The sequence below is a fragment of the Capra hircus genome, chromosome 25, assembly GCF_001704415.2.
Source record: "Capra hircus breed San Clemente chromosome 25, ASM170441v1, whole genome shotgun sequence".
NCBI lineage: Eukaryota > Metazoa > Chordata > Mammalia > Artiodactyla > Bovidae > Capra > Capra hircus.
In genome coordinates, this window is record NC_030832.1 from 14,217,628 (window position 1) to 14,230,172 (window position 12,545).

General features: G+C 45.4%; 1 protein-coding gene across 4 annotated transcripts in view; it reads left to right on the forward strand.

Annotated features, from left to right (window-relative positions):
• ABCC1 (ATP binding cassette subfamily C member 1) overlaps positions 1-12,545 on the forward strand; it is a 155,659-nt gene that overhangs the window by 35,874 nt on the left and 107,240 nt on the right. The window lies entirely within an intron of this gene.

Genomic DNA, 12,545 nt, shown 5'->3' on the forward strand with positions numbered 1-12,545 from the left:
CAGATATGCAGATACTACCGCCCTTATGGCTGAAAGCGAAGAAAAACTAAAGGGCCTTTTGATGAGAGTGAAAGAGGAGAGTGAAAAAGCTGCTAAAAACTCAACATTCAGAAAACTAAGATCATGGCATCCAGTCCCATCACTTGATGGCAAATAGATGGGGAAACAATGAAAGCAGTGAAAGACTTTATTTTCCTGGGCTCCAAAATCACTATAGATGGTGACTGCAGCCATGAAATTAAAAGATGCTTGCTCCTTGGAAGAAAAGCTATGACCAACCTAGATAGCATAATAAAAAGCAGAGCATTACTTTGCCAACAAAGGTCCGTCTAGTCAAAGCTAGGGTTTTTCCAGTAGTCATATATGGATGTGAGAATTGGACCATAAAGAAAGCTGAGCACCAAAGAACTGATGCTTTAGAACTGTGGTATTGAAGAAGACTCTTGAGAGTCCCTTGGATTGCAAGGAGATCCAAGCAGTCAATCCTAAAGGAAATCAGTCCTGAATATTCACTGGAAGGACTGATGCTTAAGCTCCAATCCTTTGGCCATCTGATGCAAAGAGCTGACTCATTGGAAAAGACTCTGATGCTAGGAAAGATTGAAAGCGAGAGGAGAAGGGGATGGCAGGGGATGAGGTGGTTGGATGGCAACTCGACAGACATGAGTTTGAGTAAACTCAGGGGGTTGGGGATGTACAGGGAAGCCTGGCTTCCCTGCAGTCCTTGGGGTCACAAAGAGTCGGACATGACTGAGTGACTGAACTGAACTGATTCTTAGCCGTAGTCATAAGTGAGGCTTCAGTTCAATTCAGTTCAGTCGCTCAGTCGTGTCCGACTCTTTGCGACCCCGTGAATCGCAGCACACCAGGCCTCCCTGTCCATCAACAACTCCCGGAGTTCACTCAAACTTGAGTCCATCGAGTCAGTGATGCCATTCAGCCATCTCATCCTCTGTCGTCCCCTTCTCCTTCTGCCCCCAGTTCCTCCCAACATCAGAGTCTTTTCCAATGAGTCAACTCTTCGCATGAGGTCGCCAAAGTACTGGAGTTTCAGCTTTAGCATCGTTGCCTCCAAAGAAATCCCAGGGTTGATCTCCTTCAGAATGGACTGGTTGGATCTCCTTGCAGTCCGAGGGACTCTCAAGAGTCTTCTCCAACACCACAGTTCAAAAGCATCAGTTCTTTGGCGCTCAGCTTTCTTCACAGTCCAACTATCACATCCATACATGACCACAGGAAAAACCATAGCCTTGACTAGAGGGACCTTTGTTGGCAAAGTAATGTCTCTGCTTTTCAATATGCTGTCTAGGCTGGTCATAACTTTTCTTCCAAGGAGTACGTGTCTTTTAACTTCATGGCTGCAGTCACCATGTACAGTGATTTTGGAGCCCACAACAATAAAGTGAGGCTTAGAGAGGTTAAATAACTTGTCTAAGGTCACACAGCAAACAGAGAAGAAAATTGGACCTGTAAGAAAAGGGACAAGGGGACAGATAGTTTTGAGGGGAAGGGAGGAGGGGTGATGAGAAAAGAGAATAGGAACAAGAGTGAATTCCAAAATTTTAGCTGAAGAGCTTATAATTAATAGTAATAATCAATATTTATTAGGGCTTTTTATGATTCCCCATGAAGGAGATGATACTACCTCCATTTTGCTGGTGGGCTTTTTGAGCCCGAGAGAAGAACAGCAACCTATCCAGCAGTATGCTACTAGTAATGGTGTATCTGTGGCCTAAATTCACTTGTGTCAAATTTTGAATTGTATTGTTGAATAAAAGTTGATGCATTGGATCAGAACTTGTATTACTAGGACGGTTTGTGAAATTTATTTCGAACTTGTGTAACTGTTGAATTTATTGGAGAGATTCACTGGAAGGGTGTGCTGCAGGTGATGCTTGATCCAGCAGCCTACAAAACGTCAAGCTCCAATTTCTTTCATCTCTGCCTTGCGTGACATCAGCTTCTTTTTCACACGTGCCCTAGTGGTGCCACCCCTTCCCTCCACTCCCGACTCTTGGTGCTTCCTGTACGAATGGCTGTTGTTCAGTTGCTCAGTCTTGTCCGACTCTTTGTGATCCCATGGACTGCAGCACGCTAGACTTCCTGGTCCTTCACCATCTCCCGGAGCTTGCTCAAACTCATGCCCATGGAGTCAGTGATGGCTCAATATAAAATGGCTAAGACACCTGTAAACCCCATATCCTCACTCTGTATCACTGGGGACAAGGGAGCATGTGTCCTTGCAGTGATTGGATAGATTTGGACCACGTTCTGGAGCTGCTGATTAGCAGACTCATTCCCTGGAGCTTTGCCCCAAGCATGTGGCTGACCAAAGGATTTGTGTAAGAACAACAGCTCCCACTGTTATCAAAGAAGGGAAAATATGTGTGGGCCTTGGACAACTCATATCCACTGCAGCGTGACTTTTGGGAAAATGTCTTGTCTTGCCTCGGTTTCCTTATCTGTGCAATGGGGATAACAGCAGTGCTGCTTCTCCTGAGGGCTGAATGATGAGCATGGCCCATCCTGCTCAGAACATGCTGGCTTCGAGCAAGGTAAGAGTACCATGTGACAACACATGATAGAAGTTTTATGAACTCCCAAAGTTTGTGGGCTAAGTAGGCTTGGACTGTGTTCCACAGATCCTTGAATTTCAGCGCTGGAGAGAGAGGGACATAAAAGGGTGACGAACATGTCTTGCGAAGAAAAGCCTCAATTGTGGAGATCGGGGGTGCCTTTCTTTCTCTAAGATTTTCTTGGACCAGAGCCCTGGAAATGCAGAGCCTGGGCCAGTGCTGATGTTCGTGTTCTAGACTGCTTACCTGTCACTGAACTTGTTTCCTAGTGGTGGAGCTGACTTTGGCTCAGATCGTGAACTCCTTATTGCCAAATTCAGATTTAAATTGAAGAAAGTAGGGGAAACCACTAGACCAGGTATGACCTAAATCAAATCTCTTACGATTATACAGTGAAAGTGACAAATAGATTCAAGGGATTAGGTCTGATAAGAGTGCCTGAAGAACTATGAACAGATGTTCCTGACATTGTACAGAGGGCAGAGATCAAGGCCATCCCCAAGAAAAAGAAATGCAAAGAGGCAAAATGGTTGAGGAGTTCTTGCAAATAGCTGAGAAAGCAAGAGAAGCTAAAGGCAAAGGAGAAAAGGAAAGATATGCCCATTTGAATGCAGAGTTCCAAAGAACAGCAAGGAGAGATAAAAAAGCCTTCCTCAGTGATCAAATGCAAAGGAACAGAGGAAAACAATGGAATGAGAAAGACTAGAGATTTCTTTAAGAAAATTAAGGTACCAAGGGAACATTTCATGCAGTGATGGGCTCAATAAAGGACAGAAATGGTATGGACCTAACAGAAGCAGAAGATATTAAGAAGAGATGGCAAGAATACACAGAAGAACCGTACAAAAAAGATCTTCATGACCCAGATAACCACAATGGTGTGATCACTCACCTAGAGCCAGACACCCTGGATTACAAAGTCAAGTGGGCCTTAGGAAGCATCATTATGAACAAAGGTAGTGGAAGTGATGGAATTCCAGTTGAACTATTTCAAGTCCTAAAAGATGATGCTGTAAAAGTGTTGCACTCAATATGCCAGCAAATTTGGAAAACTCAGCAGTGGCCACAGGCCTGGAAAAGGTCAGTTTTCATTCCAATCCCCAAAAAAGGCAATGCCAAAGAATGTTCAAACTACTGTACAATTGCACTCATCTCACACGCTAGCAAAATAATGCTCAAAATTCTCCAAGCCAGGCTTCAGCAGTACATGAACCCTGAGCTTCCAGATGTTCAAGCTGGATTTAGAAAAGGCAGAGGAACCAGAGATCAAATTGCTAACATCCATTGGATCATCAGAAAAACATGAGCATTCCAGAAAAGCATTTACTTTTGCTTTATTGACTATGCCAAAGCCTTTGATTGTGTGGATCACAACAAACTGTGGAAAATTCTAAAAGAGATGGACATACCAGACCATCTTACCTGCTTCCTGAGAAATCTGTATGCAGGTCAAGAAGCAACAGTTAGAACCGGACATGGAACAACAGACTTGTTCCAAGTTGGGGAAGGAGTATGTCAAGGCTATATATTGTCACCCTGCTTATTTAACTTATATGCAGAGTATATTATTGCATGAGAAATGCTGGACTGGATGAAACACAAGCTGGAATCAAAATTGCTGGGAGAAATATCAATAACCACAGACACACAGATGACACCACCCTTATGGCAGAAAGTGAAGAACTAAAGAGCCTCTTGTTGAAAGTCAAAGAGGAGAGTTAAAAAGCTGGCTAAAAACTCAACATTCAGAAAACTAAGATCATGGCATCCAGTCCCATCACTTCATAGCCAATAGATGGGGAAACAATGGAAACAGTGACAGACTTTGTTTTGGGGCTCCAAAATCACTGCAGATAGTGACTGCAGCCATGAAGTTAAAAGATGCTTGCTCCTTGGAAGAAAAGCTGTGACCAACTTAGACAGCATATTAAAAAGCAGAGACATTACTTTGCCAACAAAGGTCCGTCTAGTCAAAGCTATGGCTTTTCCAGTAGTCATATATGGATGTGAGAGTTGGACTATAAAGAAAGCTAAGTGCTAAAGAATTGATCTTACTTGGGTTTCTCTTACCTTGGCGTGGGGTATCTCTTCACGGCTGCTCCAGCAAAGCACCGCCGCTGTTCCTTACCCTGGATGAGGGGTATCTCCTTAGCGCCACTGTTCTTGAACTTCACCATGGGTTAGCTCCTCTAGGCCCTCCTGTGCCTGCGCAGCCACCACTCCTCGGGTTGCTCCTCCCGGCCTCCGGCCCTGACCTCGGGCTCAGGGTGGCTCCTCAAGGTCACCGTCCCTGGCCTCAGGCGCAAGGTGGCTTCTCCTGGCGGCCCCTGATCTCGGACGCGGGGTGCCTCCTCCCGGCCGCCACTGACCTCGGACGCGGGGTGGCTCCTCCCGGCTGCCGTCCCTGGCCTCAGACGCCGGGTAACTCCTCCTGGCTGGCGCCACTGACCTCGGACACAGGGTAGCTCCTCTCGGCCGTTCCTGCGCCGTCGCAGCCTGGCACTCTAGGCCGCTGCCCCTGACCTTATGGCAGAAAGTGAAGAGGAGCTAAAAAGCCTCTTGATGAAAGTGAAAGAGGAGAGTGAAAAAGTTGGCTTCAAGCTCAACATTCAGGAAACTAAGATCATGGCATCTGGTCCCATCACTTCATGGGAAATAGATGGGGAAACAGTAGAAACAGTGTCAGACTTTATTTTTTTGGGCTCCAAAATCACTGCAGATGGTGACTGCAGCCATGAAATTAAAAGACGCTTACTCCTTGGAAGAAAAGTTATGACCAACCTAGATAGTATATTGAAAAGCAAAGACATTACTTTGCCAACTAAGGTCCGTCTAGCCAAGGCTATGGTTTTTCCAGTAGTCATGTATGGATGTGAGAGTTGGACTGTGAAGAAGGGTGAGCGCCGAAGTATTGATGCGTTTGAGCTGTGGTGTTGGAGAAGACTCTTGAGAGTCCCTCGGACTGCAAGGAGATCCAACCAGTCCATTCTGAAGGAGATCAACCCTGGGATTTCTTTGGAAGGGATAATGCTAAAGCTGAAGCTCCAGTACTCTGGCCTCATTATGCAAAGAGTTGATTCATTGGAAAAGACTCTGATGCTGGGAGAGATTGAGGGTAGGAGGAGAAGGGGACAATCCAGGATGAGATGGCTGGATGACATCACTGACTCGATGGACGTGAGTCTGAGTGAACTCCGGGAGTTGGTGATGGACAGGGAGGCCTGGTGTGCTGCGATTCATGGGGTCACAAAGAGTCGGACATGACTGAGTGACTTAACTGAACTGAACTGAAGAATTGATGCTTTTGAACTGTGGTGTTGGAGAAGACCCTTGAGAGTCCCTTGGACTGCAAGGAGATCCAACCAATCCATCCTAAAGGAGATCAGTCCTGGTGTCCATTGGAAGGACTGATGTTGAAGCTGAAACTCCAATCCTTTGGCCACCTGATGCGAAGAAATGACTCATTGGAAAAGACCCTGATGCTGGGAAAGATTGAAGGCTAGAGGAGAAGGGGATGACAAGATTAGATGGTTGGATGACATCACCGACTCTATGGCCATGAGTTTGAGCAAGCTTTGGGAATTGATGATGTACAGGGAAGCCTGGCGTGCTGCAATCCATGGGGTCACAAAGAGTCGGACCCAACTGAGCGACTGAACTGAACTGATGGAAGCTCAGCAGAATCGGGGCAGCGTTCCAACCAGCTTGATTTCTGGAACTCCCTGTGTGAGGAGGCAGAGACCCTAGGGAGGAAGACCAGGGTTAGCTGTCATCACTGGGATTGGGGACAGCAAGTAGCTGGTAGTCTCCATGAATCCCCCTTCCTTAAGCCTTTTAATGGCCCTCAGCATTCCCCATTTCCCCCGGAAGCCCTTAGTAGAGGGGACCCCGCTGCCTGTCTCCAGGAGTTATCAAGGGCATGGGGGCAGGGATCAGTTCCCTTGGACAGTTGTTTAGTCACTAAATCTTGTCCGACTCTTTTTTGACCCCATGGACTGTAGCCCTCTAGGCTCCTCTGTCCATGGGATTTCCCAGGCAGGAATGCTGGAGTGAGTTGCCGTTTCCTTCTCCAGGGGATCTTCCCCACCCAGGGATTGAACCCTGGCCTCCTGCATTGGGAGGCAGATTCTTCACCACTGAGCCACGAGGGAAGCCCCCTTTGGACAAAGGATTCATCAGAGACCTGGCCAGTGAGGAACACACCAGAGGCCCCTGACCTTGTTATATCACTGCTGTGACAGTTGTGGTCAGGGCCATATTGGTGGGTGGTCATGGCCGTGGAGGTGGTGCAAGGTCAAGGTCACGGTCAGATTTCGTCTTCTCAAGACCCGCCTCCTTCCTCCTCTGCCCTCTCCGTCAGGGCTGGCCATCTGGTTCTGGGGAGGAAGCTGCCTTCTGAAGAATAAACCCAAACCCCTTCGTTGGCTAAGCGTTTCTCCTACCTCTCCTTCCCTGGAGTTCTGTGTCCTCGGGTGCTCCCGAGTTTCCGCTTGCTCACTTCTGAACTTGAACTTTTCTTTGTCCTTGAAGCTTCCTAATGCTAGGCAGCGCTGAGGGTAGCGGTGGTGATTATTATTAATTATTGGTCTGCAGCTAATAGCCACCACTTACTACCTCTAGACCATACCAGCTGGTGCAAAGCTCAGTCCCATTTGATAGTTCTTCCAGGCCTGCATGTTTCCCTGGCCACACTGGTAAGGAGATGAAGGCTTGGAGACGTTAAGTAACCCGCCCAGGTGCAAGTGAGGTCAGTGCCTTTTAATCCACATTCATCTGACCATAAAGCCAGGATCATAGTCAAGTTCTACCTGGATGGATTGTTTCCTCCGAAACAAAGTAGCAAATAATGCTGAGGACGGGAGGCTTGGTTTGGGTCATTTGTTTACTCAGTAACTTCTGGGTCCCTGCTGGGTGAGGAGGAGAAGAGTCAGAAGTCCTGGCAGGACAGAGGTACTGATGGACAAGTAAGTCATCATTGCAGTGGGGCGTGTGGCGGTGGGGGGGGGGGGGCTGTTCTCATAGTCTGGGGAGTGAGGCTTTTTTTTTTGTTAATAATTTTTGTTTCTTTATTTTGGCTATGCTGGGTCTTTGTTGCTGCTTTTCTCCAGTTGCAGTGAGCGGGGGCCGCTCTCTAGTTGCAGGGCGTGGACTTCTCACTGTGGTGGCTTCTCTTGTTGCAGAGCCACGGGTTCTAGGCCGGCGGGCTTCAGGAGTTGTGGCGCTCGGGCTCAGCCGTTGTGGCACCCGGGCATTAGTTGCATTACAGCCTGTGTGATCTTCCTGGATCGGGGGTCAAACCTGTGTTTCCTGTATTTTAGGTGGATTCTTTATCTCTGAGCCACCAGGAAAGCCCAGGAGAAAGGCTTCTTAAAGGAGGTGTCTCTGAGTTGGCTTTTTAAGGATGAGTAGGAGTTTGTTACTGTGGAAAGGCAGGAAGAGCATCTAGCAAGACATATCCCAAAACACTAATCATTGGATCAGCAATTGGGGAATGCATTAAAGGTGGGGACCACAGGCCTTCCTAAATCTCTAGTTCCTTGAACAGTGCCTGACACAGGCTTGATAAATGCTCCTTTGAATGAATAGCCTAGTTAACACACTGGGAAATGGGGCAGGAGAAATCGTAGAAGAAACAGATGGAGCTTGAATGTGGACGTGGAAGGCCTCATGAAGCAAGCAAGGATTGGCTCTGAAAGGTGACCGGAAGCTATTGGAGGTTGTTTACCCAGGGGGAGATGGGTGTTCAGATCGGTCCCATTTAATAACACATAGGCATTTAAGCCTATGGTTTTTCCTCTTAAGAGAAGAAACTGACTGCTTTTAAACACACAAAGTGGCAAAATCTTCAGTTTCATTCACCATTAAGAAGAAAGGAAGTTAAGCTACAGGGAGATATTTTCCATTATCAGATTGGCAGAGATCAAAAGCTTATAATATACTGTAGCTTGGGAAGCAATGACCATGGTACTTTGTGTGGTGCAGAATAAACTGATGGTACCCATTGGATTCAGCGACCGTTTAAATTTTAAATGCATACACTCTTTAGTCCAGCAGGTCCACGTCTAGAAAGTTATCTTACAAATATGCTTGCTTTGCATGAAATGAGGCACTTCCTGGATTTATTCACTGCTTCATTGTGAGAGCAGCTTAGTGCCCCATTAGCTGATTATGTAAGGTCAAGCCCATCCATACAAAACAGCTGGAGCAAAGGATGAGGAAATGGGCACAGAGTAGAATAATCTCTCAGATCTGTTCTTAAGAGATGAAAGGATGGTACAGAACAGGGTGTGGAGTATGTTTCTCTCCATCTGATTACAGAAGATATGTATTTATTTTTGTTATAGATGCATAAAATGTTTCCTGGAAGGATATAGAAGAAATGGATGGTGTTGCCTCTAGAGAGAGGGACCATTTTGGGACCAGGAGCGGGAGGTAGCTTGTCACTTCTACCCTTTGTTCAAAAGAAAGGGTTAAACTAGTAAAAATAAAGCAAATCTCTGGCACTGACAGAGATCAGTCTCTAATATTAAGGGGAAAAAAGTGAGGTGCCAAACAGGTATGTATTATGGCACCTTCGGGGGAAACAAAGTAGATAAACTATATTTGGAAGAATAACAATATATTGTTAGCAATATAGGAGTTTTGCCTGTGGGGTAGGAAGGGAGCGCTTTGAGTTCAGGGAGCAAGACTCATTTTTCACAGTGTACCATTTTGGGTAGTTAGGGAAAGTTTAGCACAGAAATGTGTTACCTATTAAAAGTAAATTAATATGAAGAGAGGCCAAGTGGACACATTGGGAAATGGGGCGGGAAAAATTGTAGAAGAAACAGATGGATGAATGCCTGAGTGGACAGGTGGGTGGATGGATGCATGAATCAGTGGGTGGGTAGGTGGGTGGGTGGATCATTGGATGGGTACATGGGTAGAGGAGGTGGGTGGGTGGATAGATAGGTAGATGGATGAATGACTTGGTGCCTGGATGGGTGGGTGGGTGGATGGAAGGGTTCACAGATGAGTGGATAATTATATCTGTGGATGCATGTATAGATGTATAAGATAGAAAATTTATTTGGCTGTGGTGGGGAGGACTAGGTGAGGCGCAGAGGGTCTGGAAGCAGGGTGTGGCTAGCAAGCTACTGTAGCAGTCCAGTCAAGGAATAATTGGGGCAAGGATCAGGTGATTGAAATGTCTCAAATACGAACCAAGCTTCTTATATAATAGAGAAGTGAAGTGAAAGTCGCTCAGTTGTGTCCGACTCTTTGTGACCCCATGGACTTAGTCATGGAATTCTTCAGGCCAGAATACTGGACTGGGTAGCCTTTCCCTTCTTCAGGGTATCTTCCCAACCCAGGGATTGAACCCAGGTCTCCCACATTGCAGGCGGATTCTTTACCAGCTGAGCCACAAGGGAAGCCCTTCCTACTAGGGAAGTTATATACATGACTCTATTAAGTCTTGGTATTGTTTTCTTAGTACAAAGGCAAATTCCTTTGGAATGAGTTTTTTCTGGCCAGAATCTGCTTCGTATATAATAACCACCAACAGTTAAATCCCCCTTTTCACCATCATCTTAAGAATTTTAGGTGTGAAATCAATTAAAATAATTAGTCTTTGACATAAACTACTCCTCTCCATGATCAGATAAATTATTTCCAAGGCTGTCTTCCAAGTGCCCAAGTCTACAGAGGCATGATCTTTGTCCTTTTTAGGGTTTCTTTGTGTCTAGAAGTTTCCTAGCTAAATTCCTTTGTCTGTGTTGACCTTTTAAAGTTTATTTTTCAATAATTCCTTTTCCTTGGTTCTGGAAAAATAACCATTTATAACATAGAATAATTATACCTCTGAAGAACCAGTTTGGGTACTTACTTAATACTAGATCTTTCTCTCTCTGTTTTTAAAGTCAAATCTTTCCTTTTTCTGCTTCCTTTTTTTTTTTAACCATTTTAACCATTTTATCTTAACCATTTTTATACCTAGGTAGTGTATTAAAAAGGAGAGATATCACTTTTCTGACAAAGGTCAGTATAGTCAAAGCTGTGGTTTTTCCAGTTGTCATGTATGGATGTGAGAGTTGGACCATCAAGAAGGCTGAGTGCTGAAGAATTGATGCTTTTGAATTGTGGTGCTGGAGAAGATGCTTGAGAGTCCCTGGGACAGCAGGGAGATCAAACCAATCAATCCCAAAGGAAATCAACCCTGAATATTCATTGGAAGGACTGATGCTAAAGCTGAAGCTACAATATTTTGACCCCCTGATGGGAAGAGCCTATTCATTGGAAAAGACCCTGATGCTGGGAAAGATTGAGGGCAGGAAGAGAAGGGAGCGGCAGAGGATGAGCTGGTTGGATGGCATCATTGACTCAGTGGACATGAGTTTGAGCAAACTCTGGGAGATAGTGAAGGACAGGGAAGCCTGGTGTGCTGCAGTCCATGGGGTTGCAAAGAGCTGGACATGACTGAGCGACTGAACAGCAGCAACCAGTTTTAAGTGTACATCTTAGTAGCATTAGGTATGCTTGCACTGGTACACATCTAGGTCTCTTTTATAAGGCTCAGAACATAGATTTTGATTGATCATCAAATGTAAAATCGTCTGCTTGTTCCCATCACTTTCTATTCTGTAATGTTCTTTGATGTGGCTTTAAAGCTTGCATGGAGTTTTAAGAATCCAGGTTCCTTTGAGTTCCTTGGTGGTCTCTCTTAATCTGATTCTGGGAAGGCTGTTGGAATCAGAGGTGTCTGGAGAGCACACATCCAGTGGTGGGGAGACGGTGCTGTGGGGAGGGGGCTGCACGGGGACTGGCCGCTGGACCACATGAACCTTCCCCAAAGACTGGCTCGTCCCTAGTTCCTCCCAATGGTTGTGAAGCGGGAATCTGGGCCCAGTGCTGCCAGACTTTCTGGTTTTTTATTTTTTAAAGAGACACTGGGAATCCAATTTTTATATGAAATTTCCTCATTTTTAAGTGTTGGAAGCTAAACTGAGATTTTGTTTTAAAAGGCATGTTTAAAGTACCAACAATAACTGCAGATCATCTCTGTGGGCCTAATCAGCCTGGGAGTCACCTGTTTCAGACTTCTAATTTTATCCCGCCTAATTATGGTAGAGATAGGAAATTGAAACCCCTGGATAGGGTAATACCTTTCCCCGAAGTCATATAACAGTTCAGTGGTCAGATCAGGGCTTGAATTAAAATTTCCATTGCAGAAGTCTGAAGGCTGGTTGAAGGTTTTTTCTTGGGCAGATATACCTTCTCTATTTATGTATATGTTTATCTTTTTACCTATTTGGCGTTGTCTGTTATGAAATACAGGTGGCTTCTTAAAAAGATAAAAGTAAAGCAGATTTGTTTCTCAGCCTGGATAGCTTTGTGGTTAAACGCAGGAACTCCAGAATCGAATTGCCTGAGTCTGAGTCAGGCTCCAGGTTTTACCAAATAACAGGGTAGGTACTATGAGATACTGGGAAATCACTGAACCTCTCTGCACTGTAGTTTTCCCGATAAAGTAATTATAGAATTAAAGGAGATAATACATACAAAGAACTTAGAATAGGGCCTAGAACACAGCACTGCAATTTGGGTATTATCTATGGTGGTGGTGCTGTTGGTGGTCATGCTGCTGATGACAGTGCTGATGCCAGTGAGAGAGATGGTGGTGCTGATGATGGTGGATGATGGCGATGCTGATGCCAGTGATAAAGATGGTGGTGCTGATGGCGATGCTGATGCCAGTGACAAAGATGGTGGTGCTGATGATGGTGGATGATGGCGATGCTGATGCCAGTGATAAAGATGGTGGTGCTGATGATGATGCTATAGTGATGCTGATGGTGCTCATGAAAGTGATCATGATGTGATCCCTGTCATGTGATCACTGATGCATTGATACAGTGATATAGGGATCATAGGGATGGCAAAGAAGAAGAATATTAGAAAGCTCTTAATTCACAGGATCGTAAAGTAGGC